Source organism: Salvelinus sp. IW2-2015, unplaced genomic scaffold, assembly GCF_002910315.2.
Source record: "Salvelinus sp. IW2-2015 unplaced genomic scaffold, ASM291031v2 Un_scaffold463, whole genome shotgun sequence".
Classification (NCBI taxonomy): Eukaryota; Metazoa; Chordata; class Actinopteri; order Salmoniformes; family Salmonidae; genus Salvelinus; species Salvelinus sp. IW2-2015.
The window spans coordinates 699,239-724,023 of record NW_019942557.1 but is presented as its reverse complement, the minus strand read 5'-3'; the positions used below and the strand labels follow the sequence as shown (position 1 = coordinate 724,023).

The 24,785-nt window shown below is 44.0% G+C and overlaps 1 protein-coding gene across 2 annotated transcripts in view; it reads left to right on the top strand.

Annotated features, from left to right (window-relative positions):
- The window catches only part of LOC112068350 (E3 ubiquitin-protein ligase Midline-1), a 76,467-nt gene that overhangs the window by 8,454 nt on the left and 43,228 nt on the right, over window positions 1–24,785 (top strand). The window contains exon 1 of one of the 2 annotated variants that reach the window (XM_024135480.2): window positions 16,061–16,332. The exons of the other annotated variant lie outside the window; for it this stretch is intronic. The gene's annotated coding sequence lies outside the window, so the exon portion shown is untranslated. Of the gene's footprint in view, window positions 1–16,060; window positions 16,333–24,785 lie in introns of those variants that run through there. 2 annotated transcript variants of the gene reach the window in all.

Below are 24,785 nucleotides of genomic sequence, written 5' to 3'. Positions count from 1 at the left end.
CAGCAAGGAAGAAGCCACTGCTCCAAAACTGCCATAAAAAAGCCAGACTACGGTTTGCAACTGCACATGGGGAAAAAGATCGTACTTTTTGGAGAAATGTCCTCTGGTCTGATGAAACTAAAATAGAACTGTTTGGCCATAATGACCATCGTTATGTTTGGAGGAAAAGGGGAGGCTTGCAAGCCGAAGAACACTATCCCAAACGTCAAGCACGGGGGTGGAACATCATGTTGTGGGGTGCTTTGCGCAGGATGGACTGACACCAGTCCAATTAGTGGATATATTGAAGCAACATCAAGACATCAGTCAGGAAGTTAAAGCTTGTCGCAAATGGGCCTTCCAAATGGACAATGACCCCAAGCATACTTCCAAAGTTGTGGCAAAATGGCTTAAGGACAACAAAGTCAAGGTATTGGAGTGGCCATCACAAAGCCCTAACCTCAATCCTATAGGATAATTTGTGGGCAGATCTGAAAAATAGTGTGCGAGCAAGGAGGCCTACAAACCTGACTCAGTTACACCAGTCTCGTCAGGAGTAATGGGCCAAAATTCACCCAAATTATTGTGGGAAGCTTGTGGAAGGCTACCCGAACGTTTGACCCAAGTTAAACAATTTATGGGCAATGCTACCAAATACTAATTGAGTGTATGTAAACCTCTGACCCACTGGGAATTGTGATGAAAAGAATAAAAGCTGAAATAAAATCATTCTCTCTACTATATTTCTAACATTTCACATTCTTAAAATAAAGTGGTGACCTAAGACAGGGAATTTTTACTAGGATTAAATGTCAGGAATTGTGAAAAACTGAGTTTAAATGTATTTGGCTAAGTGTATGTAAACTTCCGACTTCAACTGTGTAGATATATATACACTGCTCAAAAAAATAAAGGGAACACTAAATAAACACATCCTAGATCTGAATGAATGAAAATTTCTTATTAAATACTTTTTTCTTTACATAGTTGAATGTGCTGACAACAAAATCACACCAAAATTATCAACCCATGGAGGTCTGGATTTGGAGTCACACTCAAAATTAAAGTGGAAAACCACACTACAGGCTATCCAACTTTGATGTAATGTTCTTAAAACAAGTCAAAATGAGGCTCAGTAGTGTGTGTGGCCTCCACCTGCCTGTATGACCTCCCTACAACGCCTGGGCATGCTCCTGATGAGGTGGCGGATGGTCTCCTAGGGATCTCCTCCCAGACCTGGACTAAAGCATCCGCCAACTCCTGGACAGTCTGTGGTGCAACGTGGCGTTGGTGGATGGAGCGAGACATGATGTCCCAGATTGTGCTCAATTGGATTCAGGTCTGGAACGGGCGGCCAGTCCATAGCATCAATGCCTTCCTCTTGCAGGAACTGCTGACACACTCCAGCCACATGAGTCTCAGCATTGTCTTGCATTAGGAGGAACCCAGGGCCAACCGCACCAGCATATGGTCTCACAAGGGGTCTGAGGATCTCATCTCGGTACCTAATGGCAGTCAGGCTACCTCTGGCGAGCACATGGAGGGCTGTGCGGCCCCCAAAGAAATGCCACCCCACACCATGACTGACCCACCGCCAAACCGGTCATGCTGGAGGATGTTGCAGGCAGCAGAACATTCTCCACGGCATCTCCAGACTCTGTCACGTCTGTCACATGTGCTCATGTGCTCAGTGTGAACCTGCTTTCATCTGTGAAGAGCACAGGGCGCCAGTGGCGAATTTGCCAATCTTGGTGTTCTCTGCAAATGCCAAACGTCCTGCACGGTTTGGGCTGTAAGCACAATCCCCACCTTGTGGACGTCGGGCCCTCATACACCCTCATGGAGTCTGTTTCTGACCGTTTGAGCAGACACATGCACTTTGTGGCCTACTGGAGGTCATTTTGCAGGGCTCTGGCAGTGCTCCACCTGCTCCTCCTTGCACAAAGGCGGAGAGCGGTCCTGCTGCTGGGTTGTTGCCCTCCTACGGCCTCCTCCCGTCTCCTGAGTACTGGCCTGTCTCCTGGTAGCGCCTCCATGCTCTGGACACTACACTGACAGTCACAGCAAAACCTTCTTGCCACAGCTCGCATTTATGTGCCATCCTGGATGAGCTGCACTACCTGAGCCACTTGTGTGGGTTGTAGACTCCGTCTCATGCTACCACTAGAGTGAAAGCACCCCAGCATTCAAAAGTGACCAAAACATCAGCCAGGAAGCATAGAACTGAGAAGTGGTCTGTGGTCACCACCTGCAGAACCACTCCTTTATTGGGGGTGTCTTGCTAATTGCCTATAATTTCCACCTTTTGTCTATACCATTTGCACAACAGCATGTGACATTTATTGTCAATCAGTGTTGAGTGGACAATAAGTGGACAGTTTGATTTCACAGAAGTGTGATTGATGGATTTACATTGTGTTGTTTAAGTGTTCCCTTTATTTTTTTGAGCAGTGTATATAACTGGCACCACCAGTTGGGGAACCCTGCTCTAGAGGTCTACAAATGTAGTATCCTAATTTGATCACCCGGTTGGAAGAGAACTTTCCTGAAAATGTTAAACTTGTAGTGTATTTGAGGTTTAAATCTTCTGAAGTTTGTAATTTCCACTTTGAAATGTTCCCTTAAGAAGAATGTTTCAATCCCTACAAAAATGTCCATTAATTATAATCCAAATAATAATTGACATTTCCTGTTGCTACAGGATTATTTTTCTGATGTAGCAAACTGGTTCAAATTTAGATCCTACATGTGTAAGGACTAATCAAATCAAATGTTATTATATAGCCCTTCTTACATCAGCTGATATCTCAAAGTGCTGTACAGAAACCAGCCTAAAACCCCAAACAGCAAGCAATGCAGGTGTAGAAGCACGGTGGCTAGGAAAAACTCCCTAGAAAGGCCAAAACCTAGGAAGAAACCTAGAGAGGAACCAGGCTATGAGGGGTGGCCAGTCCTCTTCTGTCTGTGACGGGTGGAGATTATAACAGAACATGGCCAAGATGTTCAAATGTTCTTAAATGACCAGCATGGTCAAATAATAATAATCACAGTAGTTGTCGAGGGTGCAGCAAGTCAGCACCTCAGGAATAAATGTCAGTTGGCTTTTAATAGATCATGAAGAGTATCTCTACCGCTCCTGCTGTCTCTAGAGAGTTGAAAACAGCAGGTCTGGGACAGGTAGCACGTCCGTGAACAGTCAGGGTTCCATGCCGCAGGCAGAACAGTTGAAACTGGAGCAGCAGCACGGCCAGGTGGACTGGGGAGAGCAAGGAGTCATCATGCCAGGTAGTCCTGAGGCATGGTCCTAGGGCTCAGGTCCTCCGAGATGAGAACAGGCAGAACAGTTGAAACTGGAGCAGCAGCACGGCCAGGTGGACTGGGGAGAGCAAGGAGTCATCATGCCAGGTAGTCCTGAGGCATGGTCCTAGGGCTCAGGTCCTCCGAGAGAGAGAGAGAAAGAAAGAGAGAAAGAGAGAATTAGAGAGAGCATACTTAAATTAACACAGGACACCGGATAAGACAGGAGAAGTACTCCAGATATAACAAACTGACCCTAGCCCCCCGACACATAATCTACTGCAGCATAAATACTGGAGGCTGAGACAGGAGGGGTCAGGAGACACTGTGGCCCCATCCGATGATACCCCCGGACAGGGCCAAACAGGAAGGATACAGGAAGGAAACAGGAAGGAAAGTGTGTCCACCCACTTTGCCAAAGCACAGCCCCCACACCACTAGAGGGATATCACCATCAACCACCAACTTACCATCCTGAGACAAGGCCGAGTATAGCCCACAAAGATCTCCGCCACGGCACAACCCAAGGTGGGGTGTCAACCCAGACAAGAAGATCACGTCAGTGACTCAACCCATTCAAGTGACACACTCCTCCTAGGGACAGCATGGAAGAGCACCAGTAAGCCAGTGACTCAGCCCATGTAATAGGGTTAGAGGCAGAGAATCCCAATGGAGAGAGGGGAACCGGCCAGGCAGAGACAGCAAGGGCGGTTAGTTGCTCCAGAGCCTTTCCGTTCACCTTCACACTCCTGGGCCAGACTATACTCAATCATATGACCCACTGAAGAGATGAGTCTTCAGTAAAGACTTAAAAGTTGAGACCGAGTCTGCGTCTCTCACATGGGTAGGCAGACCATTCCATAAAAAGGGAGCTCTATAGGAGAAAGCCCAGCCTCCAGCTGTTTGCTTAGAAATTCTAGGGACAATTAGGAGGCCTGGGTCTTGTGACCGTAGCGTACGTGTAGGTATGTACGGCAAGACCAAATCGGAAAGAAAGGTAGGAGCAAGCCCATATAATGCTTTGTAGGTTAGCAGTAAAACCTTGAAATCAGCCCTTGCCTTAACAGGAAGCCAGTGTAGGGAGGCTAGCACTGGAGTAATATGATCAAATTTTTTGGTTCTAGTCAGGATTCTAGCAGCTGTATTTAGCACTAACTGAAGTTTATTTAGTGCTTTATCCGGGTAGCCGGAAAGTAGAGCATTGCAGTAGTCTAACCTAGAAGTAACAAAAGCATGGATTAATTTTTCTGCATCATTTTTGGACAGAAAGTTTCTGATTTTTGCAATGTTACGTAGATGGAAAAAAGCTGTCCTTGAAACAGTCTTGATATGTTCGTCAAAAGAGAGATCAGGGTCCAGAGTAACGCCGAGGTCTTTCTCAGTTTTATTTGAGACGACTTTACAACCATCAAGATTAATTGTCAGATTTTACAGAAGTTCTCTTTGTTTCTTGGGACCTAGAACAAGCATCTATGTTTTGTCCGAGTTTAAAAGTAGAACGTTTGCAGCCATCCACTTCCTTATGTCTGAAACACAGGCTTCTAGCGAGGCCAATTTTGGTGCTTCACCATGTTTCATTGAAATGTACAGCTGTGTGTCATCCGCATAGCAGTGAAAGTTAACATTATGTTTTCGAATGACATCCCCAAGAGGTAAAATATATAGTGAAAACAATAGTGGTCCTAAAACGGAACCTTGAGGAACACCGAAATTTACAGTTGATTTGTCAGAGGACAAACCATTCACAGAGACAAACTGATATCTTTCCGACAGATAAGATCTAAACCAGGCCAGAACTTGTCCGTGTAGACCAATTTGGGTTTCCAATCTCTCCAAAAGAATGTGGTGACCGATGGTATCAAAGGCAGCACAAAGGTCTAGAAGCACGAGGACAGATGCAGAGCCTCGGTCTGACGCCATTAAAAGGTCATTTACCACCATCACAAGTGCAGTCTCAGTGCTATGATGGGGTCTAAAACCAGACTGAAGCATTTCGTATACATTGTTTGTCTTCAGGAAGGCAATGAACAACATGTCGATTAGTGATGAAACTGTGAATTGTTTCATGATTGAGTTTTTGCATAACTTTCTCCATGACTTTCACTTGCGTCTCTCAGCTTCTAATTGCTGCTGACTCAACATTGTTGTCTCCCCTGCACATTGTGCACAAGGCAGAGAATGTGATTTGATTAGGGATTGCAGAGTGATTAGGAAAACACATCCTCAGTATTGCCTTAGAAGGGACTATAAAGACTTATCAATCTCTTTTATATGAATATTCATGAGACTTAGAGCCCAACGTTGTTTGGCTTTTCCTTCCACTCTGATAAACAGCAGATAGAAATGGGCTGTAAGTGAATTACTGGTGTGTGTGTGTGTGTGTGTGTGTGTGTGTGTGTGTGTGTGTGTGTGTGTGTGTGTGTGTGTGTGTGTGTGTGTGTGTGTGTGTGTGTGTGTGTGTGTGTGTGTGTGTGTGTGTGTGTGTGTGTGTGTGTGTGTGCGTGCATGCGTGCGTGTGAGAAAGTGTGTGTTCAGTTTAAGGAGGAGCAGGAATTGCTGAGGTAGAATAATTTAAGACCTGTGTGAACATGAATCATATCATCTGAGACAAAGAGGAAACTGATCTGACTGGTCCAGTGAGTACCAGGTACCACAAAGAGGAAACTGATCTGACTGGTCCAGTGAGTTACCAGGTGCCACAAAGAGGAAACTGATACTGACTGGTCCAGTGAGTTACAGGTACCACCACAAGAGGAAACTGATCTGACTGGTCCAGTGAGTTACCGCTACCACAAAGAGGAAACTGATCTGACTGGTCCGTGAGTACCGAGTACACAAAGAGGAAACTGATCTGACTGGTCCAGTGAGTTACAGGTCCACAAAGAGGAACTCTGATCTGACTGGTCCAGTGAGTTACCAGGTACCACAAGAGGAATCTGATCTGACTGGTCCAGTGAGTTACCAGGTACCACAAGAGAAAACTGATCTGACTGCCCAGGAGTTACAGGTACACAAAGAGGAACTAGATACTGTAGAGTTACCAGGTAAAACAAAGAGGAAACTGATCTGACGATGGTCAGTGAGTTACCAGGTACCACAAAGAAGAAACTGATCTGACTGGTCCAGTGAAGTTACCAGGTACCACAAAGAAGAAACTGATCTGACTGGTCCAGTGAGTTACCAGGTAACACAAAGAGGAAACTGATCTGACTGGTCCAGTGAGTTCCACGGTACCACAAGAAGAAAACTGATCTGACTGGTCCAGTGAGTTACCAGGTACCAGAAAGAGTAATCTGATCTGACTGGTCAGTGGTTACAGGTAAAAACAAGAGGAAACTGATCTGCTGGTCCAGTGAGTTACCAGTAAAACAAAGAGGAAACTGATCTGACTTGGTCCAGTGGTTACCAGTCACCAAAGAGGAAACTGATCTGACTCGGTCCAGTGAGTTACCAGGTCCACAAAGAGGAAACTGATCTGACTGGTCCAGTGAGTTACAGGTACCACAAAGAAGAAAAACTGATCTCACTGTCCAGTGAGTTACCCAGCGTATCCAACAAAGAAGAAACTGATCTGACTGGTCCAGTGAGTTTCCAGGTACCACAAGAAGAAACTGATCTGACTGGTCCAGTGAGTTACCAGGTACCACAAAGAAGAAACTGATCTGACTGGTCCAGTGAGTTACCAGGTACCACAAAGAGGAAACTGATCTGACTGGCAGTGAGTTACCAGTACCACAAAAGAAGAACTGATCTGCTCCAGTGAGTTACCAGGTCACAAAGAGGATTTCTGACTGGTCCAGTGAGTTACCAGGTAACACAAAGAGGAAACTGATCTGACTGGTCCTTGTACCAGGTACCACAAAGAAGAACTGATCTGACTGGTCCAGTGAGTTACCAGGTAAAACAAAGAGCTGATCTGACTGGTCCAGTGAGTTACCAGGTACCACAAAGAGGAAACTGATCTGACTGGTCCAGTGAGTTACCAGGTACCACAAAAGAGAAACTGATCTGACTGGTCCAGTGAGTTACCAGGTACCACAAAGAGGAAACTGATCTGACTGGTCCAGTGAGTTACCAGGTACCACAAGAGAAACTGATCTGGACTGGTCCAGTGAGTTACCAGTTAAACAAAGAGGAACTGATCTGACTGGTCCAGTGAGTTACCAGGTACACAAAGAGGAAACTGATCTGACTGGCTGTCCAGTGTGAGGTTACAGGTACCACAAAGAAGAAACTGATCTGACTGGTCCAGGTGAGTTACCAGGTACCACAAAAAAAAGAAGACGGAATCTGACTGGTCCAGTGGTGTTACCAATGGTACCAAACAGCAGAGGAAACTGTCTGACTGGTCCAGTGAGTTTTCTAACACAAAGGAAACTGATCTGACTGGTCCAGTGAGTTACCAGGTACCCACGAAGAGGAAACTGATCTGACTGGTCCAGTGAGTTACCAGGTAACACCAAAGAGGAAACTGATCTGACTGGTCCAGTGAGTTACCAGGTAACACAAAGAGGAAACTGGTCTGCCGTTGGCTTATTAAACAGAAAAAGGAATGCGTACCACAGGAGGTTGGTGGCATCTTAATTGGGGAGAATGGGCTCGTGGAAATGACTGGAGCAGAATAGTGGAATGGTATCAAATACATCAAACACAAGGTTTCCAGGTGTTTGATGCCATTCCATTGGCTCCGTTCCGGCCATTATTATGATCCGTTCTCAGCAGCCTCCTGTGAATTGCATTCTTATTTTCAGGCAACCATTTATCTGTCAGGCAGCTACTGTACTTAAGGACAGCGGGTTTCCATTCCATGTAACTTTACACTATAAAGCTTATCATTTGAAATAAACATTATGGCATATATCTTAACCTAAAGCTTTTTGGTTAAAATGACACCAATGGCATGTTATTTTAGGAAAGGATAAAATACATATAACTGTGCCAACACTTGTAAAAGTGGGACTCTGGTAAATTCATTTTGGTTTCCTTTAAAAAAGCATCTGGTGGTGTTTGAACACTCTAGAGACTCTTTGTAGAATTCATATTAAAGGGACTGACGCAGTAGTATGTTCCTCTCTACATTCATCTGTAGCGCCTTTTCCTTTTAGCAGATGCTCTTATCCAGAACAACTTTAGGTAGTGAGTGCATACATTTTTCCTACTGGTCCCCCATGGGAATTGAACCAGCAACCCTGGCATGGTGCAGGCACTATGCTCTAACACACTGAGCTAAACAGAACCTTTCTCTCACTGCTGGAAAGAATTCCTTACCCAACTCCTTTTTTCAGCTATTATCTCATGAATATGTGGATTTCTTGTGATTTTTGTATTTACGTTTAAAAGTGTGAATTTTTGTTGCTCTTGCTTTATCACCTCTTAAATTCCACTTCAGCCTCAATACTGTTCTCCTTAATGATAAATACAGTAAACCCATACAGTAAATCACAGATCAAGAGAGGCAAGGCCATTAGTGAGTGTGAGTTCCCCAGACCTGGGTGTTGTGAAGGAACACGACTCTGTGTTGATGTGAGCCCCAGTGTTGTGCCATAATAGCAACTGTGGAAGGAGAGATGCTGAGTCTGTGTGTCAGTCACCACAACGTGTGGTTGGATACTCCTCTGCAGTTGGAGGCTGGAGCACAAGCTCTCGTTCTCAGAGAAGACAATCTGAGCTCAAGGGATAAGGGCGACTGTTTAACCCATTTTGAAATGGGAGTCTATTGCTCGAACCAAGTTTGGGGAATGACTCCTGCAAATACTTTAAAGCATGTTAGATACATATGGAGAAGGAGTGAAAGAAGGATATTCTGCATTCCTCAAGTAGGCCAAAGCAGTTAAACTTTCAGCTATGTCAGTAAACTGATAGACTACTCAACACCATCTAACCAGAACCTTCTCAATTATCATGTAGGACAACAATGATATATGCCGACAAGTGATAGCTAACTTATATCCACTGTGATAAGCTATTCTGCCATCCAACAACCCAGCATGTGACCATTCCCAGTGAGGGAATAAAGTAGTGTTAGTGTTTTGATTATCCCTCAGAGCCAGTAGTCTAGTTAGGATGGAATGCACCCAGCCACACCCAGAGATCAGACCCAGAGCTCAGACCCAGACCTAGACCCAGACCCAGAGCTCAGACCCAGACCTAGACCCAGACGCCAGACCCAGAGCTCAGACCCAGACCCTAGACCCAGACCTAGACCCAGCGGCTCAGACCCAGACCTCAGAGCTTCGACCCAAGACCTCGACCAGACCAAGAACTGCAGACCCAGACTCTAGACCCAGACCCAGAGCTCAGAACCCAGAGCTCAGACCCAGACCTAGAGCTTCCAGAGCCAGACCCTAGACCCAACCTAGACCCAGACCAGAGCTCCAGGACCAGACCCAGACCCAGACCCAGAGCTCAGACCCAGACCCAGAGCTCAGACCCAGACCCAGAGCTCCGACCCAGACCCAGAGCTCCGACCCAGACCCAGAGCTCCGACCCAGACCCAGAGCTCAGACCCAGAGCTCAGACCCAGAGCTCAGACCCAGAGCTCCGACCCAGACCCAGAGCTCCGACCCAGACCGCGAGCTCAGACCCAGAGCTCCGACCCAGGTCTCTAACAGCTTGGCTCCAGCAGTGCTCAGCCTGTCCTAGGATAGGCCACAGTAGTCTAGATAGTAGTAGTCTAGTCTCCACTTTGTTCAGTTTTTTAAGACTGTTTGTTTGTGGGAGGATGCAAGGCACAGTACAATAGGGTCTGTATTAAAGTTAAGTGATGATTTGATCAGGGGTATCATGAATGTACTAATGACTACTATAAGTTTAATTAAGCAGTTGTTAGCTGTGTAAATGTATGACCTGGACATTTCTCATCTCATCTGAATTGAGAAAAACATCTTTAATGTGTCAATCAGCAGTTGAAACAATTACAAAGCCAAATCCCCACCCCTGTTTCGGTAAAAATCTGAGGGATAGGGCTGGACACATTCCTAGACAGAACTATGGATGCAAGGACTGACCATCCATCATCCATCATCAAAATTGTAGTTTTAACCATGTTTTGAGGCAACCGTATATAGTGTTTGTTTACATTTTGCTTTGTTTACAAACATTGGAGTAAAACAAGCTTATATTTTTGGTTTTCATGGAGTGTGACAGTTGAACTGAGCTCATGAGGTGTTTCTAAGTTATATTCTTCAAGAATCAATGGATTCATTTAATTAATTCAGAAGCCCAGAAATGGATGAAGCAACTGCAGATTGCCCCTTTAAGTTGTGATGATGCTTAATGAAGACATCTCATAGTCTAACAGTGTCTCAGAAAACCCTCAGAACCTGCTGGAAGCAATTATAGGGCTCTCCAAGCAGTAAAGAATGTGGCTGGCTTTCACCACAGTCCTACAAAAGAATGATACATTTTTTCAAGAAAAAAATTAAGCAAACAGTCTTTGGCTATGGGCTATTCTGTGGAACTAAACACAACACAAGACCTTATTTTCCCATAAGTTACTTCCTGTTTAACTGGGAAAACGACAGATATTCAGTATCACATTGTGCTGCTCTAAACCACAGATTTATCTGTGCTGGACATTTGAGTCATACATTGTCTGCAGGCTTTGCGTCCAAGTTGTGGGTTTGTAGAGTGAGCCAGGCTAGCTAGTCATAACCTGCCTCATCGTAAACAGTCTAATCCTGACATGTGTCTTTGAAAGGAGATTACATGACCTCTGACCTTTTGAGGAGTCAGGTATCAGGAACACAGTGGACCACCAGAGGTGAAACTCCAAAGTCATCTCTTTATGCAAAAGTTATTGTATAGTCTTAATCGTGGTAGAAGTGCTGTTTGATACACATACCAGCACTGTTATGATATTTTAAGAGTCTACAGCGTATCGGTAGATAAGAACTGTACAGAGTACAGGGAATGCCCCACCCAAGCAACACCAAGCAACATGGGAAATGTAGACATCCTCCATATTACACTGTTAAACAGCATACAGTTCCTCCAAGTCTTTTTCTATGCTCCTGATAACATCCTACACTGTGTCAGTTCAGACCATGGCTGCTGTTGGTTGGCTACAGCTCGTGTGATGCCACAGTGCTGGCAGGCAGGGTCGTAGCCATGGAGCCAATCACGCTGTAGTATACCGTAGCAGCCTACAGCCAGAGGAAAAGCATCACTTCCAGGTCAATGACTCCTATAGCCCCTCATAGACAACTATATGTTATCCGGGCTAATCAGAAAGCAGTTCAAAGGTTGTTTACATTCAGTGGATCTCTTGCTGTGGCGTATATACATTTGGCTTTCCAGTTCCACGCGCTAGACACTTAACCACAGCTTCTCAAACTGAAAACAACAAACAAAGGTTATGAGGATACGAGGCATCGGCATTGCTATTCTATCGCTATTCTATGAGTCATATTGTTGACAGAGTTAAAAGTAGGTTAATTAGTTATTGTAGGACTCTGTGATGCAGCTGTAAACGCATTTCTATATTGATTTATACCACAGCGTTGTTGAATACTCGCTTCTGATTGGCTAGAAGGGAATTCTCAAATGGGTATTTAAACCAGATAACTTACAGTTGGAAAATATATCGGGACTCTGTTCGAATAGATATCCCAGACACCTTGAAATCATGACGCAACATGTGCCTACACAACTGTACATGCTGCAAAGTTACAGAGAGCTAAACCAACAACCACACAAACCGAAATTGTATACATTGTAAATGCAGGTTCAAGGAGGAAAAATAGACATCTATTTATTGGGAGCATCTGATGACCTGATGTGCTGACCATGAATTTCTCTGGTCCCTACTGTTGCAGTCATGACACAAGTGGCTCTATGCTGTCAAATCCTCCCATGTTTCTAGTTTGACCATCTGTTTCAAGCAAATATTTGTTCATTTGGTTGTCATCTTGGCAGGTTTGCTAGCAACAAACTATTTAGCTAAGGTAGCTAGCTTCTAGCCTAGAGTTTGATATGCAATGCGATTTCCTCGTAATGTCTTGACGAGAAGCCAACATTTTCTAGCTTTGCCAGGCAAACTTAGGCATCATCTTTAATTTGGATGTATCCAAATGAATGTCAATAGAAAACAGCTTAAACAAACGCAAATGCAGCTCCTTTGCTTTTATCCTGTCTGCAGAGGTCGTGACTGTGTTCGCCATAGTTAGTTGGCTAGCTAGCGAGCATGGGACAAGAACGTTGCCAGCGAGCATGGCAGTGAAACATATAAAACAAACAACCAGTGCTTGTCTTGGGTCTAAGCTGTCTGGAGGGTTGTACCAGCACCTCCAATTTTTGGGGAACTGCATTTCAGCTCCTCTATAAAACAAAATGGCCTATCACCGGCCTGGATTCACACAAAAAGTTTGATCAAAGCGGAATGAAGGCGGGAGCGGCATTGAATAGCAACGGAGAGTGGGAATTCATGTCCTTATTTCGCTTTGTTTAAGTTTATTTGCTGCTAGTCTGTGAATCCGGTGTATGCGTGCCAGTCTACAGCATATGGTGTCAGCTTCAGAATGCACAGATTGAGAATGTGCCAGCCTGAATGGGCAGGATACGGTGTTCCAAGTTGTCAAATGAGGGTTCTTATGGTCTTGAAAATCCTGGAAAAGTCATGGAATTTTAATATAGTGTTTTCCTATTTCCTAAATATATCATCACTCACTTAAAAGTCGACATATCAGACATGATCAGAATTAGGCCAGCACACACACAGTGTGATGTGCATCATCTGTGTGTGAGTGTGCCGTGCCGTTGCCCGAGGAGAGAGACACATTTCAGAAGCAGGTAGCCAATCAAAATAATGATATACTTACTATATAGTCGATTCAAAACATAGCTTGTAGCATGGCTACTGATCTCACTAGTTAACTATTTAGCTATAAGCATTAATGTCTTTGACTCGTTTTCACCTTTCCACAGGTGTTGTGCTGAAAATCTCCCCCCTGACAGAATCCCCCCCCCCTCCCTCATAATAATTTCCTTAATATTGTGGCTAGAGTCAAATACTTTCTATAGAACAAACTTCACATCAGGATAGGCAAGCAAAAATACTAATGAATGTATGTGTGTTATATTAAACATAGAGGAGGGAGTCAAATGTAGGCAAACAATACACGTTTCAGAACGACTACGGATCAATTATTATCCTTACGCTTTCAAAAATACTAGTTGAATAAGACATGGGAGAGATGGTGAATTTTGGCAAAGAGATTTATTTATAGACTAATACAAATCATTAGCGGATTTAGGTACGGGCGACATGGGCAGCCGCCCAGGGCGGCATCTTGCCGGGGGCGGACATGGGCTCCCCCGGGTGCGGGAGGGGGCGGGCGCAGGCGCTGAAGGGGGGGTTTGCCAAGGGCGCCATACAAGCTAGAACCACCACATACACTTGAAATAAATAGCTCAACCGAAAACTGAGTGAAGAGCAGATATCTCAACTAGCAAGCAAGTCGCAGCAATGAAGAACGCGAAGGGGGGAGAATTCTGGCAGGGGGGAGATTTCTGGCACAACACCAGCACTGTTGAGAAATAAATCTGACATTGTTATTTGAAAGCTGTGGATTCCCCTCTATTAAATAGTAGGCTATGTAATTCAGACAATGTTAAAAAATATCCAAAGAATAGCCTAATTGACAAATAACTTCCATGCTGTGCATAGATCTCCCCTGAAACATTAATATTTTAGCCTTTTCAAGGTTATAGATAAACATGTATTAGCTACTTTGCTTTGAAGTAGCCTACCTTATCCATTTTATCCCTGAATCATTGAATCAGGGAATAATTGTAGAAAGATAGAAAACTATTTGGTTGTAATGTTACAACCTTTTATGTAAAGGGTTGCCAGCCGTCCTCCAGGAGGTCTAAGCCTACTGGGTGTGCTGGCTTTTGATTGGAGCCCTGCTCTAACACACAACAGTATATTTATATATTATTAATTCCATTCCTTTACTTTTAGATTTGTGTGTATTGTGTGTATTGTTGTGATATTGTTAGATATTACTTGTTAGATATTACTGCACTGTTGGAGCTAGAAGCTACAAGCATTTCACTACACCCGCAATAACATCTGCTAAACATGTGTATGTGACCAATAAAATTTGATTTGATATAGCCTAAACACCAGCTTCTCAACAGGACCTTGATAAGCAGACTCGGGTGTGTTTCAGGGCTAGATCAAAAGCCTGCGCGCTCAGTACCTCTCCAGGTGCAGGGTGGACCACATGTGTTTTATACAGTAGCCTAACAGTGCAGTTATTCTACTTTGTGGAGCCTTGATTGATTTGAGAGCGCAATGGCAGGAAATAGCAGGTCTACATGGGATCAGAGACCAGCAGCCTTCTAGTGTCAATACCACATTTATGAATACTTTTTAATGTAGGCTATATAGAGACGCTACCAATTATTTATAATTTGTGTAAAAATTGTTTCAAAGTCATGGAGAAGTCATGGAAAAGTCATTGAAATTCCATCTGTCAAAATGTGTATGAACCCTTAGCAGTGAATAATCAGAGGTCTCTATAGCATACTGTCGTTTGGGAATTTCTGTGAACATAGTCTAACGAACTGACTTGGAAAAAGACAGCTCCTGCACTTCTTTCATCCAACTGGGTCACGTCCATAAATATACAACCAAAAGATAATAAAGTATGAATTTGCTTATAATGAAAATATCAACTACAATAAAAAAATATTCTACGGATAAATTTATGCTTGAGTATTGTTTTCTTTGGCAGCTGTGGTATAAGCGGGATAATTCCTCTGTTCTGTACATTACCTTGGGGGGGATGAACTCCTCCAAGGGACTCAGCCTCGTCCTGCTGCGTCGTCCATTATTTCCAAGGTAATGTACAGAACGTGTGCGTTTATCCCTTATTTGATTCATTAGCCTTGTGTTTTTCAGAAGTGAGCCTTGGGGGAGATCCTTTTACTGATGGGGCAGCAGAGTAATTAAAATCTTGAACCTTTGCCATGGTTACCGTGGGCACATCTACATCAGATGCTAATCTACATTGTAATAGAACTGTCTGTGGTTGACAATAAAGGTAGAATAAAACAATGATAGGGTTCTCACAGAATGATGCAGATTTAGTCGTTGATACTGGATTTAACCCTCAATTTAATGTTAAGTCTCCTGGCTGGATGAATGCAGAAATATTCAATACAGCCTCATAATAAATCTGATAAACATTTATCGTTAAAACATGCTCGCATTCACTTGCATTACATCTCTGTTCTCACAGCTGACCATGCTAACATCGGAGACATCAATGAAGACGTCGCCCTTCCACCCTAGATCCTAGAAAATAACATCAAATTGATCAGAAATACAGTATAGACATGGTTAATGTTGAAAATGACTTTTGTAGCTGGTACTGTGTATATATGAAACAAAATAACCACTTTCAATTTATTGATGAATATTCAACGCCTTCTGGATCAGATGAAGCTGTTCATCTAAAACCTCACTGTCACTTTTTGTGGTCTTGGAATTGAACATTTATTTGACCATTCGTGATCTCGTGAGTAGCTTTCATTGACCAGTGTTGTCTATCTATTGCGATGATGAATGGGTGTGTGAATCGGATGCAGCGAAGCAGTCGAGCCTTGGAGGCTGACCCCATCTGGCTTCAGCCTGGTTATGTTCTATAGTGAGTTCCAGCCCCATCCCCAGCCTCATCACAATAAAGTCCCCAAGGTTCCCCCTGCTCCCCAGCCTTTGTCTTCACATTGGCTTACCTTTTGTCTCATGGCGTGGAGAAGGGATAGATGGGAAATAGAGAGCCCTAGCCCTTAATGGAGGCAGCGTCCTTGAAATAACCCAGTGGAAATGACGCTTCCCCAGCATGTTACACGCTTCCGTGAGCATACAGCCAGGGCTGGGGCTGAGGCAGAGGGAGGGAAGGCACCACAGTAACTAGGTGGCTGTGTTATGTTTGGAGGCAGAGTTTCATCCATGTGCCAGTGACATGCAGTAGAGGGTTTAATAACCGTTCAGAGGGAGTTGCATCATTCCTCTCTGTTGGACAGGACCACCCTGGAACGTATTATGTGAGTACTGATTACTCTGTGAAGGCTTGTATATTGTGGAAAGTTGTTGTAATTTATGAGTGTAGCTATTTATTATGATGTCATAGAGAGCGGTAGAGTCTTCAGATTCTTTGCATGCTGATTCATGATATCAACAGTATACTTTTACTTGTAAGTGAGTTACAGGAATCCTTTAGATTTTCGTTTCTAGTTTGAAGTGTTTGAAGGATATCACATTACTTTTGTGGAGCATTATCCTCTTATTTAGTATATTTATGAACCTAAATAAACTATTGTTTGATGATGGGGAATAATGTGGCTAGTTTTGATACACCTGTACCTGAAACCCTATACATTTGACAAGTGTATTATGTTCAGAAAACTTCATGTATGAATCTGTTTAGTTGCAATCATATGGACTAGTTAAACGGTTCAATAACCAGACTAAACCAAGAGTCCTGGGAGAAGTAGATGAATTATTGGATGGACGGTGTTAACCCAGTCCATAATATGACACATCCTACATCTTACTCACCCATGTGCTTTAGACTCTTCGAACCATTAGGCCTCAGTGTTTCTCTATTCCGTCCCTTATCTTGTCTTTCAGGAAGGTTTTTTCCAACCTGCAATATATTCTATTTGTCGTGCCAAGCACCACCAAGGAAATAGCCCCTGGCTACTAATGGCCTTATTTAGAACGGATTAATATTAATCTGTTTGGAATATTTGTTCTATATTATGGTAGTCATCCGAGCAAACGGTAAATGCTTTATATATATACATATATATTATATATATACAGACACTACTCTTCAAAAGTTTTGGGTCACTTAGAAATGTCCTTCTTTTTGAAAGAAAAGCACCTTTTTTGTGCATTAAAATAACATCAAATTGATCAGAAATACAGTGTAGACATTGTTAATGTTGTAAATGACTATTGTAGCTGGAAACGGCTGATTGTTTATGGAGTATCTACATAGGCGTACAGAGGCCCATTATCAGCAACCATCACTCCTGTGTTCCAATGGCACGTTGTGTTAGCTAATCCAAGTTGATCATTTRAAAAGGCTAATTGATCATTAMAAAACCCTTTTGCAATTARGTTAGCACAGCTGAAAACTGTTGTCCTGATTAAAGAAGCAATAAAACTGGCCTTCTTTAGACTAGTTGAGTATCTGGAGCATCAGCATTTGTGGGTTCGATTAAAGGCTTAAAATGGCCAGAAACAAAGAACTTTCTTCTGAAACTCGTCAGTCTATTCTTGTTCTGAGAAATGATGTCTATTCCATGCGAGAAATTGCCAAGAAACTGAAGATCTCGTACAACGCTGTGTATTACTCCCTTCACAGAAGAGAGCAAACTGGCTCTAACCAGAATAGAAAGAGGAGTTGGAGGCCCCGGTGCACAACTGAGCAAGAGCACAAGTACATTAGAGTACAGATGCCTCACAAGTCCTCAACTGGCAGCTTCATTAAATAGTACCCGCAAAACACCAGTCTCAACGTCAACAGTGAAGAGGTGACTCCGGGATGCTGGCCTTCTAAGCAGAGTTGCAATGAAAAAGCCATGGATTTTTCTTTGCAACTCTGCATATGTGGTAACTCCTTCAAGACTGTTGGAAAAGCATTCCAGGTGAAGCTGGTTTAGAGAATGCCAAGCGTGTACAAAGCTGTATCAAGGCAAAGGGTGGCTACTTTGAAGAATCTCAAATATAAAATATATTTTGATTTGTTTAACACTTTTTTGCTTACTACATGATTCCTTATGTGTTATTTCATAGTTTTGATGTCTTCACTATTATTCTAAAATGTAGAAAATTGTCAAATAAAAGAAAAACCCTTGAATGAGTAAGTGTGTCCAAACTTTTATATAAATATATATATATATATATATACACTACCGTTCAAAAGTTTGGGGTCACTTAGAAATGTCCTTGTTTTTGAAAGAAATACAGCTGTTTTGGCCCTTAAAATAACATCAAATTGATCAGAAATACAGTATAGACATGGTTAATGTTGTAAATGACTTTTGTAGCTGGTACTGTGTATATATGAAACAAAATAACCACTTTCAATTTATTGATGAATATTCAAAGCCTTCTGGATCGGATGAAGCTGTATTTTCTACCTGTCTAATTAGCCTCTAAAACCTCACTGTCTCAGTTTGAAGCTGTATTTTCTGCCTGTCTAATTAGCCTCTAAAACCTCACTGTCTCAGTTTGAAGTGTACTTTTTTTCCTGCCTGTCTAATTTAGCCTCTATAAACCTCACTGTCTCAGTTTGAAGCTGTATTTTCTGCCTGTCTAATTAGCCTCTAAAACCTCACTGTCTCAGTTTGAAGCTGTATTTTCTGCCTGTCTTAATTAGCCCTCTAAAACCTCACTGTCTCAGTTTGGAAGCTGTCTTTTCTTGCCTGTCTAATTAGCCTCTAAAACCTCACTGTCTCAGTTTGAAGCTGTATTTTCTGCCTGTCTAATTTAGCCTCTAAACCTCACTGTCTCAGTTTGAAGCTGTATTTTCTGCCTGTCTAATGTTCATCTAAAACCTCACTGTCTCAGTTTGAAGCTGTATTTTCTGCCTGTCTAATGTTCATCTAAAACCTCACCGTCTCAGTTTGTACTCTATGTAATACCTCAGTTAACTATAACACTGTCAGATGTGGCTCACACAATTATGTACCAGAAGTTCATTGTTAGCGGTATGATTATGTTGTTGAGGGAAGTTTGTTTAGAAGTGAGTTATAGTTAAAAACCTTAAGGCTTTGACTCTTTTCTCTCAGAAAATCATAAATGCAGCTTTGTTTGCCAGCCTGGATTCAGGATCAAGTTGGATTTCATGTGGGCGAGGTGGAGACAGTTGCTAAGCCGCAGTCAAGACATGTCCTTTTGGAGTGTTTCAAAATAACGTTCCCACTCAAGACTTATTTCAGCTCCAAATGGGTGTGATATTGGACTTGACCTTCTGCTGGTAAACTAGTTGTTACCAGTATAAAGAGTCTTGTCCCCAAATAACCTGGACTGCTGAGGCAATGACACTGCAGCATCTGTCATAGTGGCATTTCTAAAAAGCTGAGTGGAAATGTTATTATGGAGCAATCCTGTTTCCTCTGGAGCTTTACCTGGAAACTATACAAAGGGAATAGAATAAGAGCTATTTCAATACAGGCCTTCCAGGAGGATTCCTGTCACGTGCTGTAATAAGGGGGTGGGGGGGGGGGACGTACTTCTGTCAAGCGAAGTGAGAATAATCTAACGTGGCGTGTATATACAGCATGTGCGAAGTAGTTCTTGGCACATCCTTTTTGTCTTATCTTTAGAAACGAGGGACATTTTTCATAATGATGTATGCATTTCATATTTCACAATTATCACGCCGCTTTTGACCCATTTTATTGGAAGCTCCTCTCAAGCTACGATGTGAAGAGAGGGTCAGGTGACGCAGGTATACTAGACACCAACTTGAGCGCTTCTGTTGGGAAGCCTTTGTACAAACCTCCCATCTGTACCGCTCCTCAAGCCTCTCCATGTCAAACCGTCAGTTTGAGTATATTTGGGGTCGGTGGGAACAGAAAGACCCTTCACACGTCCAGTCCCATTGTGCGGAGAAAGCCTTTGTAAACAAGTTGCTTCGCCTTTTGAAAACATTCTACCCGTCTTCACAGTAGGCGGTGGAGACAAGGAGAGCAGGAGTGACTGGCAGCCATGGGCCTGACTCGGAGACAAGCAGGCTTTCATCTGAGATGGAGCGAGAAAGCTGAGCTGGAGGACTTGCCATGAAAAGATTAGAGTGCTGTTTGGCACAAGAATCAAGATGCACTGTGGATCTGTTGCACACCACCATGGCAACCAAAGCCTTACCAAAGCACTGCCAACTCTCCTCAATGCCATCCCTTCTCATGCAATTAAAAAGGATCTTACTGTATGGGTTGAATACTTTTTTCGTACTGTACTCGCTTGTAACTGTAGCATATGAGCAGTGAAATCGTACGGTGAACAATAATGCATCTACAGTACATAGCTAAGTACACATATATTTCATGTGTCAAGTCTCTTATTGCAAAATAATAGGAGTAAGTTATCTCCATTATCAATATACAGGCCAGCTCAGCTGTCCCAACTCCCTATCCCAAAATCCCCATATCCCCATCCCGTATCACCATATCCTCACCCCCATATCCCATATCACCATCCCCATATCCCCATCACCATATCCCAATATCCTCACCCCCATATCCCATATCCCCATATCCTCACCCCCATATCCCATATCACCATCCCCATATCCCAATATCCTTACCCCCATATCCCATATCCCCATATCCTCACCCCCATATCCATCATCACCTCCCCTATCCATATCGCTTACGCCCCATTATTCACCAATATCACGGACGTCCGATCCCGCAGGGAGGTGGGGGGTGGGGGCGAAACGGTGGGGGTGTGGATTATCCCAAATATCTTACCCCCATATGTGCGATGTGTTATCCCCTGGGGTGATATCTCACGGTGGTGGGGGCGGGCGCCAGGGTGGTCATCCAGGGTGGTGGGAGTCACCATTCCCCGTCAGAGTGTGGCCCGGTGGGGGATCACCCGGTACTTATCCGGCTGGGGTGGATCCTGCGAGGGCATGGGGGGGGGGCCGCAATACCGGGGTGTGAGTCACTCATACCCATATCCCCATAACCAGGGAGTGGGACTCCTGGGAGGTCCCGGGGGGGTCGCGGCCAATATCCCTTGCTAGTCTCCGAGTCACTGGGCTAGGTCCCGTGCAGTTCGCCCATATCCCTTATCCCCATCACCTATCCTCCCCCAACTTCGGGGCGGTGTCGTGGGTATCCGTCGCGGCGGTGCCAATCGCTTCCCCATCCCACCCCCATCCCCAGCCCAGTGTAATCTCCCATGCAGGGCCACTGCTCGTACCCTAATTACCAACCCAGGGATGTCTCTCTTGGAGCCAGGCACCCCAGCCCCCCACCAATTCTTGATTGACAGCCTCCCCCACCAGGAGGCGGGCATTATTTACCTCCCAAAGTCTCCAGGGACTAAGTTACGATCCCAGCAAACAACACAACACAAGAGGCAAGTTAATGATCCCAGCCAACAACACAACCACCATAGAGGAAAAGCCCTAGAAGTCACTTCTGCCGTTGGAGTTATTTGAAGCACCACTCTGCTTCCTTTTGAGGGAAGGGATTAGAGACAGAGAGAGGAAACGATTGGTGTGTGTGTGTGTGTCATGTGTGTGTGTGTTGGTGTGTGGTGTGTGATGTGTGCTTGGGTGCTGTGTGATGCCTAAGATGACATGTGAGTGTGTGTGTGTGGCGTGTCGTGTGTGTGTGTGTGTGTGTAGCGTTTATTGTGTGCGTTTGCTTTGAGCGGAATTTTCAGAAATATGTAGCAAAGGGCAAGATGAAGCAGGAGAGACCAACCAAGCGCTCGGAGAAGAGAAGAACAGGAGGCTCTCCTGAAGTAAGAAAGACTGTGTATCTCAGCATTTGCCACTCTTCAAGTGGCTGTGACTCAGAGCTGTTTCATCGTCACACCCAGGCTGAAACTGTGGAGAAGTAAGCTGGTAAGGATAATGGCATGTTTTTGTGTTTTTTATTAACAAATACAGATATCACATTTAATCATGTAGTAATCGTTGGTGGTGGTGATCCTATCCTTTGTAGGGTGAAATATCTCTACTGTTTTAATTGATTAGTTGAGCAGTCTTACTCTTATCTTTACTTATAGACTACTAACCATATGTATTACAATCGTTCATCAAAAACGGACAACGAGGACACAAGGCACTCTTCATATAATTCAAAATGACCTTTATTTGTACGCCGCTTCATGTGACAAAACTAAGCGATAAACTAAAAGAAACCTGTCCCCACGATCCGATAACAAGACCACTGCTCATGCACTTACGGTCAATTCACTCAATAAGCTTGGCTGCAGTCACCTTTCTATTATGGTCCCGTGAGTGGTGATGTTGCTGTGTGTCAGTTGTTGTGTGTGTGTAGTGTTGGTAACGTTGTTGTGTGTGTGTTGTGTGCTGGGGGTGGGGCGGGCGCGGGGGCGCGCCGGCGGGGGATGAAAATATTGACAGCCAGGGGGAGGGCGGGCGGTGACAATACTTCAATCAATAATTTGTTATTTCCCTCTGGCTTTGTTTGCATTGTTCATCTGTAAGTTTCATAAGCTGGAACATGATGGGGAAGTATGCATGAAGTCGCTATCGATCGATAGTGTCAGTATTTGCATGCAGCTGTTGGCCAGTGTCCTATACAATACACAGGGCTGGGAATAAAAAAAATACAGCTGAGACTAATACAGCTCCACTGTTGTTGTTGTGGCATCAGAGGAGCTGGTATGCCAGTGTTGATTAGGAAGCAGAACAGTATGATCCTGTTAAATGTTGATTTCCCGCCTACAGTAGATGGACAATCTCAAAAGTAATGATTTATCATTAGAGGATCATAAACAATAACTAATAATGCCTATACTGCCAGAAAAATTATAATATCACCTTTCTGGTAAAACTAGTCACATATCACAGTTTTCCTGTACAACAAAAGTGGGAGCTTGAAATAATCGAAATGATTTCTAAATATAGTAAGAATCAAATTATAAACAAAATGTCTTATAACTGTAAAATATATCAACAAATCAAATTTTATTGGTCACATACACATATTTAGCAGATGCTTTGTGGGTGTAGTGAAATGCTTGTGTTCCTAGCTCCAACAGTGCAGTAATATCTAACAATTCACAACAATACACACACATCTAAAAGTAAAAGAATGGAATTAAGAAAAATATAAATATTAGGACGAGCAATGTTGGATTGGCATTGATTAAAATACAGGAAATAGAATACAGTATATACATATGAGATGATTAAAGCAGTATGTAAACATTATTAAAGTGACTAGTGTTCAATTATTAAAATGGCTAGGGATTCCATGTCTATGTATATAGAGCAGGAGCCTCAAAGGTGCAGGGTTGAGTAACCGGGTGCTAGTGATGGCTATTTAACAGTCTTATGGCCTTGAGATAGAAGCTGTTTTTCAGTCTCTCGGTCCCAGCTTTGATGCACCTGCACTGACATCGACCTTCTGGATGATAGTGGGGTGAACAGGCCGTGGCTCGAGTGGTTGATGTCCTTGTTGATCTTTTTGGCCTTCCTGTGACATCGGGTGCTGTAGGTGTCCTAGAGGGCAGGCAGTGTGCGCAGTGATGCGTTGGGCAGACCCCACCACCCTCTGTAGAGGATGCTCTCAATTGTGCATCTGCAAAAGTTTGTGAGGGTTTTAGGGGCCAAGCCAAATTTCTTCAGCCTCCTGAGATTGAAGAGGTGCTTTTGCACCTCTGTGTGGGTGGACCATTTAAAATTGTCAGTGATGTGTATACAGAGGAACTTGAACCTTTTCACCTTCTCCAATGCGGTCCCGTTGATGTGGACAGGGGTGTGCTCCCTCTGCTGTTTCCTGAAGTCCACGATCAGCTCCTGTTGGCGTTGAAGAGAGGTTATTTTCCTGGCACCACTCCACCAGGGCCCTCACCTCCTCCATGTAGGCTGTCTCGTCATTGTTGTATAATCAGGCCTACTACTGTAGTGTCGTCTGCAAACTTGATGATTGAGTTGGAGGTGTGCGTGGCCACACAGTCATGGGTGAACAGGGAGTACAGTAGTACACCCTTGTGGGGCCCCTGTGTTGAGGATCAGCGAGGTGGAGGTGTTGTTTCCTATCTTCACCACCTGGGGGGGCGGCCCGTCAGGAATTCCAGGACCCAGTTGCACAGGGCGGGGTTCAGACCCAGGACCATGAGCTTAATGATGAGCTTGGAGGGTACAATGGTGTTGAAGGCTGAGCTGTAGTCAATGAACAGCATTCTTACAAAGATATTCCTCTTGTCCAGATGGGATAGGACAGTGTGCAGAGCGAATTGAAGTGGGTCTAGGGTGTCAGGTAAGGTAGAGGTGATATGATCCTTCACTAGCCTCTCAAAGCACTACATGATGACAGAAGTGAGTGCTACTGGGCGATTGTCATGTAGATCAGTTACCTTTTGCTTTCTAGGGTTCAAGAACATTGTAGGACATCTTGAAGCAAGTGGGGACAGCAGAATGGGAGAGATTGAATATGTCCAGCTAGCTGGTCTGCGCATGCTCTGAGGACGCGTCTAGGGATGCAGTCTGGGCCGGCAGCCTTGCGAGGGTTAACACGCTTAAATGTCTTACTCACGTCGGCCACGGAGAACAAGAGCCCACAGTCCTTGGGAGCGGGCCGTGTCAATGGCACTATATTATCCTCAAAGTGGGCGAAGAAGGTGTTTAGCTTGTCCTGGAGCAAGACGTTGGTGTCCACGACGTGGCTGGTTATCCCTTTGTAATCTGTGATTGTCTGTAGACCCTGCCACAGACGTCTCGTGTCTCAGCCGTTGAATTGTGACTTACGGAGGGAAAAACTACACGGTTTGTATT